This window comes from Choristoneura fumiferana, chromosome 3 (assembly GCF_025370935.1).
Source record: "Choristoneura fumiferana chromosome 3, NRCan_CFum_1, whole genome shotgun sequence".
Classification (NCBI taxonomy): Eukaryota; Metazoa; Arthropoda; class Insecta; order Lepidoptera; family Tortricidae; genus Choristoneura; species Choristoneura fumiferana.
Window position 1 is genome coordinate 20,337 of NC_133474.1, and position 6,926 is coordinate 27,262.

Consider the following 6,926-nt stretch of genomic DNA (forward strand, 5'->3'; position numbering starts at 1 on the left):
AGTAACGAATAAATCGGTTCGTTATCTGTGAAGTGAGCGTGGCCACGCAGATTAGGGGTCGCGCGGGACTCTCGCCGGCCGCGCCTCATTCCACGCGGAACCGCGCACGCACACACGCGCTCGCGTCTCCCTCACCCGCACCGCACTCGCCACCAGCACCAGCACCAGCACCAGCACCGGCACCGGCGCCATGCCCGCGCTCAGAGGACTGCGTCTGCTGCGGCCGCTGCTGGCGCGCCCCGCGCAGGTAACACACACGCACACGGCACGCGCCACCCCCGCCGGCGCCGCCCGCTCGCCGCTCACCCGCCCTCTGTTGCAGCCGCCAGGCGCGCGCGGCGAGTCGTCCTGCTCCCGGACGGGGGCGGCGCCGCCCTGCCCGCCCTGCGAGCCGGCGCCGCGCCCGCCCTGCCGCCCGCGCCGCCCCGCCAGCCTGGCCGGCCGCCGCGTGGTGTGCTGCCCGCCGCCCGCCGGCGCGCGCCCGCCCTGCCAGCCGCCGCCGCCCGCCTGCCCGCTCACCTGCGACGGCGCGCCCGCCCCGCCGCCCTCCCCGCGCCCGCGCCGAGCCCGCGCCCCGCGACCCGCAGTGCGGCGCCGAGAGCGACCGCGTGGCGCGCCGCATGCGCGAACAGGACGACGCGCGCCGCCGCCGCTACGAGCAGGACGTGGCCGAGCGCCGCGCCGCCCCCCGCGCCCCCCGCGCCCCCGCGCCCCCCGCCCGCTACGAGCTGCCCGGCGCCGAGCGGCGCGCGCGCGCCACCGACGGCCGCGCGTACACGCTGCTGGGGACGGAGCCGCCCCCCGCCTGCCCCCGCCGCCCGCGCGCCACCCCCCCGCGCAGCCCGTGCCGCTGCGGCCCGAGGGCGCCTGCGCGCCGCGCTCGCCGCACGTCGACCCGTGCGCGCACCTCCCGCGCACGCTGCTGTCCGTCGACCGGACGGGCCGCCCGAGGCCCTCCAGCCCCGACGATTGCGACGGCAAGATGCCGCCCGCGGACCCCGGACCGCGAACCCCGAGGTCGGAGTCGCCCGAGCCGCAGCCGCTGCCTAAAAATCGCAGAAGAGCGAGAGATCCCCGCCGAGCCCGAAGGGTCTCACGTCCCGCATCATCGAGACGCTGAGCCGCGGCCGCGGCGCGACGAGCCCGGGACGCGCGGGGGGGGGGCGGGGGCGCGGCGCGCCGGGGACACCGGCTGGTGCGCGTCGCCGCCCCACCCACGCCCGCACCGCCGCGCTGCCGCGAGCCCGGCGTGGCCGAGAGGCTGCGGCGCGGGCCGCGCGGGCCCTGCGGCGGCGCGCGGCGCCTGCACACGGCGGCGCCCCCTCGCCCCCGCGCCCCCGCGCCCCCCGCGCCCCCGCGCCGGGCCCCGCCCGCGACGCCGCGCGGCTGGCGAGCGCGCTGCAGGAGCGCGAGCAGCTGCTGGAGGCGGGCCGCGGGCGCGTGGTGCGCCCCGCCGAGTGCGCGCCGCCGCCGGCCGGGCGCCGCGCGTGGCGGGCGGCGCGCTGGAGCTGCCGGTGCCCCCTGGCGCTGACACCGTCTGCGTGCGAGTGTCGCTGGCTGCGCGCGCGCGCCGCCCCCCGCGCCCCCGGCGCCCCCCTCGGCGCCCCCCGCGGCGGGCGGCGCGCGGCCGGCGGGCGGCGCCTGCAGCGACTCGTGGCTGTCCATCAAGAGCCTGCAGAAGAAGCTGTCGGGCTGCGCGCGCGGCGAGACGCGCCCCGCCCCCTGCGCCGCCCCGCTGCGGCGCGCGCCCGGGGTGGCGCCCCGCCGAGCGCCCCCGCGCCCCCGCGGCCCCGCGGCCCCCGCCGCCCCGCGCCGCCCGGACGCCCCCGGCGGGCGCGCCGTGCTCCCCCGGCGGTCGCGTCCGCATGGCCGACCTCGTGCCTCACACCGTTTTCGTTAAATCATAACCATGTGTCTGTATCACCCGACGCGTGCGTGTGTGCCGTGTGGAAATAAAATTGTAAAACGATATCTGACCCGTGTTTTTATTCCTCAACTTGTTAGGTACATTTCAATAAATGCGTTATGTACAGATACATTCAGACGAAAGTTGCATCTGGAGATTCTGAAATTTAAATAAACAAAAATATTATGTAGGTATACCTATTTTACCTACCTATTGGGCTGACCAAAATTATCTTTTGCTCGTATTTTGTTTACATTATTTTAAAAAATTAATAATTATTAAATAATTAATCAAAATATAAAATTATGTTGTGTGTGCCTCGAATACTTTTACTTTACCTTCTAGGATTAGCCAAATGTGATGGTTGTACAATGCCCGTACTATCCAAAAAGAAGAGGTCCACTATAGGGTTCATGAAATGAAACTCCATACAGTTTACATTCGTAGCAAAGTATATTGAATAAAAAACAACTACTTCCTTTTATAGGATCTGAGGCAACCAAACGATAGCGCCATCTAATTCGATCCCAGTGACATCTATCCGTATTTAAATAAACTAAATATTCCGTGAACATGCCGCCCACCAAGAACAACTGTTCTTAAACAAGCTTCTTTTACAGGAAACGACATTATCATTATAAAAGAACACACATCTTCTCATAAAGTTCCTTATACAATATGACAATATGATTAACTTCTAATCTGAGACAGGTAATACACAAAGTTTTGACACTGGTCGCTTTATTAAGGAGCCTTTGTAACGCAACGTCACAACTCGCGTAATATTGTCCAACCCTGGATGCTTTTCTACAATCTGGCCTAAGAGCCACCTAGCTGGGGGTAAATCCAGTTCTTTAACAAGCACCACATCTCCAATATTTGGTTCAGGAATAACACGCGACCACTTGTACCTTTGCATGTACCGTGTCAAATATTCTTGCGACCAACGCCGCCAAAAGTCTTGTAGCATACGTTGGCAGAATTGCCACCGTCTTAACGAACCAACCGCTGACTGCTCATAGTTACGATCAGGCGCAACTAGCAAGGGTTCCCCTATAATGAAATGGCCTGGAGTTAGAGGCATTGGATCCCCTTGGTCCTGTATGTAACACATTGGTCGTGAATTCAGACAACTTTCAATTTGAGCCAAAACTGTCGTCATCTCCTCAAATGTCAGTGTTGAATTGCCGATGATTCTTTTCAAATGATATTTGCAGGATTTAATGCCAGCTTCCCACAAACCACCAAAATTTGGCGCGTGGGTGGTATAAAGTGCCACTGGGTGCCGTTCGTGGCTAGCCAATCAGCTATTTCTGGCAAAACCTTGATCTTTCGTCATTAAATAAGTTTAGCAACTCCTTGGCTGCTCCCACAAAATTACTACCATTGTCACTGTATAAATCGCTACAATGACCGCGACGTGCAACAAAACGCTTAAAGGCTGCTAAAAATCCCTGAGCCGTCAGGTCACTCACGACCTCCAAATGAACTCCACGTGTTGCCATACAAACAAACAAGCATATGTACCCTTTGTATGCCCGATTGCCGCGACCCTTTGAAACCCTTATGTTAATGGGCCCTGCGTAGTCTACACCGCTACGTTGAAATGCTCGACTCATGGTCACTCTCGGCGATGGTAGTTGTCCCATCAACTGATTTTTATTTGCAGTTGCGTATCTTGTGCAAATGACACATTTCCTAATTTGCTGTTTCACTAAGTTTTTTAGCCCTATAATCCAATATTTTGACCGCAGCAAATTAAGCATCAACTGCACTCCCCCGTGTAATGACCTTTTATGTGCATCTCGAATTATGAGTTCCGTTAGGAATGATTGTTTTGGCAATATGATTGGATGCCTTGCGTCGTTGTCAATTTCTGCGAAATGCAACCGCCCACCAACTCGGAGTAAGTCTGAGTCGTCTAGCTGAGGACTCAGTGAAGTGAGTATACTTTTTTTGCTTATATTTTTACCTAGTTTGATATTGCTAATTTCCTCTCTAAACGCTTCTCCTTGACATTTTCTAATCATAATCACTAACGCATCTTCTATTTCTTCTTTCAGGAGGTAAGTATGGTTTTGTCTTTTCAGGATTCTTCTACAATAAGCTGCAACTCTCAGCAACTTCGTGAGCGACGAAAACTTCGACCAGACGTCCTCGTCACTCGACTGATCCTCAACTACGTCAGCCAGGTGAGTTTTAATTGATCTGGTTTCCAAATTGGTGTCTAATGGCTTTGTGAAACTCTTGTAACAAATTACTTTATCTTGTAGCCATGATGGTCCTCTTACCCATAAATCATAGGTCACAAATTCTGAAGGCTGAATCCCCCGTGAAGCACAATCCGCAGGGTTGTGTTCTGACCGTACGTGTGACCATTGACTACGACAAGTCACTGATAGAATCTCCGAGACTCTGTTTCCAACGAATGTCTTCCATCGACTAGGATGGCTGCTCAACCATGCCAGCACTACTTCAGAGTCTGTCCAAGCATGTAAGTTGATTTTGGTACCTTCAATACTTTTGACACTTCGTCGAGTAGTTTTGCCAGCAGAACTGCACCAGATAATTCCAATCGAGGAATTGATATTTGTTTAATCGGCGCTACCCGCGTTTTGGCTGTGATCAAACTAACATGTACCTTTCCCTCAGCGTCTATCACTCGAATGTACACGACTGCCGCATAAGCTGAATTTGACGCATCGCAGAAGCCATGCAGTTCCACTAACGTTGCGTCAGAGCTACACCACACCCAACGTTTCAATCTAAATTTGGTAAGTTCTGATAGGTTCACGATATTCAATCCATTCTTCAAGCAACGGTGGAGGTAACTCATCATCCCAATCAATGCCTGCCAACCATAGCTTCTGTATGAATATTTTTGCTTTGATTATGCTCGGTGCTATCCACCCTTGTGGATCGTACAGCTTGGATATATCCGAAATAACTTTCCTTTTTGTTACAGGTCCGGTCGTCGGTGGCAGCTGAACTGCATATACAAATTCATCGAGGCTTCTACTCCAGGTAAGTCCCAATATTTTATTTACTGACTCTTGCTTGACCTCTATCCTTTTATCCTCCTCCTTTCTTGAATTTGCATCCCGTATTTGTTCCAATAACGCTTGACTATTGCTTGCCCACTTTTGCAATTCAAATCCACCTCTTCTTAGTAACTCTGTCATTTGTTTGTAAATTTCAACTGCTTCTTCTTCTTTCTCACATCCAGACATTAGGTCATCCATATAAAACTCATTCTTGACCCTTTCAGCAGCCAAAGGAAAGTCCTTTCCTTCGTCCTTTGCTACCTGAATCAAGCTTTTGACTGCCAGATATGGAGCTGCTGATGTTCCAAAAGTTACTCTGAGTAACTTGTATTCTTTTATCTCTTGGTCTGGATTGTCACGCCATAGAATGCGCTGATACTCTGAGTCTTCATCATTCACCTTTATTTGACGGTACATTTTAACTATGTCCGCTATAAAACAAATAGGATATGTTCGCCAACGCATTATTATATGACGCAACTCTGGTTGCAGAGTTGGTCCACCATTAAATCGTCGTTCAATGACACGCCATTCGTACCCTTGCACGAAGCATCAAACACAATCCTTACTTTAGTAGTCTCTTTGTCTTCCCGTATTACAGCATGGTGTGGTAAATACGTATACTTTGTTGCTTGTTCACCTTCGCTGTGATTTATTTGTATCATATGATCCAGATTTAGGTACTCATCTAACACTTCTTTGTATCTCTGTTTCAGGTGCTGATCCCGCTCCAACTTCCGTTCCAGAAAGCTAAACCTCTTCGCTGCAATTTCCTTTGAATGGCCATCCGCACAGGCTGGATTTTCATCCCTAAACGGGAGCCTAACAATATATCGCCCATGATCGTCCCGCGTGGTTGTGGATTCATAGAAGTCTTCACATCTTTGCTCTTCGACTGACAGAATTTTTTCTTTGTTGCAGGGTTCGGCTTCTATTTCCCAGAAAGATCTAAGAAGCTGATCTACTTGAGTATGCATGTTTACGACGTTACAGGATATATCTTCATTTGACCTTAGTTGCCCACTTAATATCCATCCCAGGGTGGTGTTTTGTGCTACTAGGGACCCTGAGGGACATTTGATTATTCCATTTTCTATAATGGTGCTGTAGACCTCCGCCCCCAATAAGATGTCTATCTTATTAGAAGTATGATATTCCGGATCTGCCAGTTTAAGCTGTTCCAGCTCCGGCCATGATGTGATTGATGCTACAGCCGATGGTAAGTATGAAGTAAGTTTATCAAGAACGTACGCTGAAACTCGCAACACGCAGCCAGGATTGAGGCGTGAAGTGATTAAAACTTCTACCATGGACCTTGTGATAAGGTTCTGTTCACCACCCAATCCTGATATAACCCTTGGCCGCTGTTGTTTTTAGTCCAAGCAACTGAACTGAAGCTCTTGTGATAAATGATGCTTGAGACCCTTGATCAATGAGAGCTCTTAAGAGCTGATATTCTCCCTTATTTTGTGACTCAGCTTTAACTAACGCTGTGGCTAGCAGCACCTGATGTGCTACTCCTTTCACAAAATGATTATTGATGCTCGTGGCCGTTGATGGCCCCGCCTCCTGGTTTGATACTTTGCACACATGCCCTGCTAGTGGTGTTCCGTGATTCTCAACTGATGGATGTGAACCTGTTGGATCAGCTGAGTGTGTTTCCCCTTTTGGATGCAATAGTGAGTGGTGTCTTCCTCTGCAAATTTGGCAAGATGTAGTGTTTTTGCAATATTTCACCGAGTGGTTATTTCCTAGACAGTTAAAACATAGTCCGTGAGTCTGGACAAAATTACGCTTGCTGTTGAGATCACTGTTTATAAAATCCTTACAACTTCTAATATTATGATCCCGTTTACAATATGCACAAGACACTTGACTGACATGTAGCATGTGAATTGGATTAGGTTTGGGATTGCTATTTTTTGTGAAAATTGGAATAAAGGTTCGCTGTTTTTGTACGTAAGATGCACCTGATT

The 6,926-nt window shown here is 52.6% G+C and overlaps 1 long non-coding RNA gene across 2 annotated transcripts; it reads left to right on the forward strand.

Moving 5' to 3' along the window:
* Window positions 1-3,234: 3,234 nt before the first annotated feature.
* Window positions 3,235-6,296, forward strand: LOC141426146 (uncharacterized). Of its 2 annotated transcripts, XR_012451196.1 has the most exons (4): window positions 3,235-4,400; window positions 4,559-4,680; window positions 4,872-4,930; window positions 5,667-6,296. It is a non-coding gene; the product is annotated as an uncharacterized lncRNA (long non-coding RNA). The 2 variants fall into 2 exon arrangements; XR_012451195.1 differs by lacking the exon at window positions 5,667-6,296 and having other exon boundaries at window positions 4,872-5,443.
* Window positions 6,297-6,926: the final 630 nt, after the last annotated feature.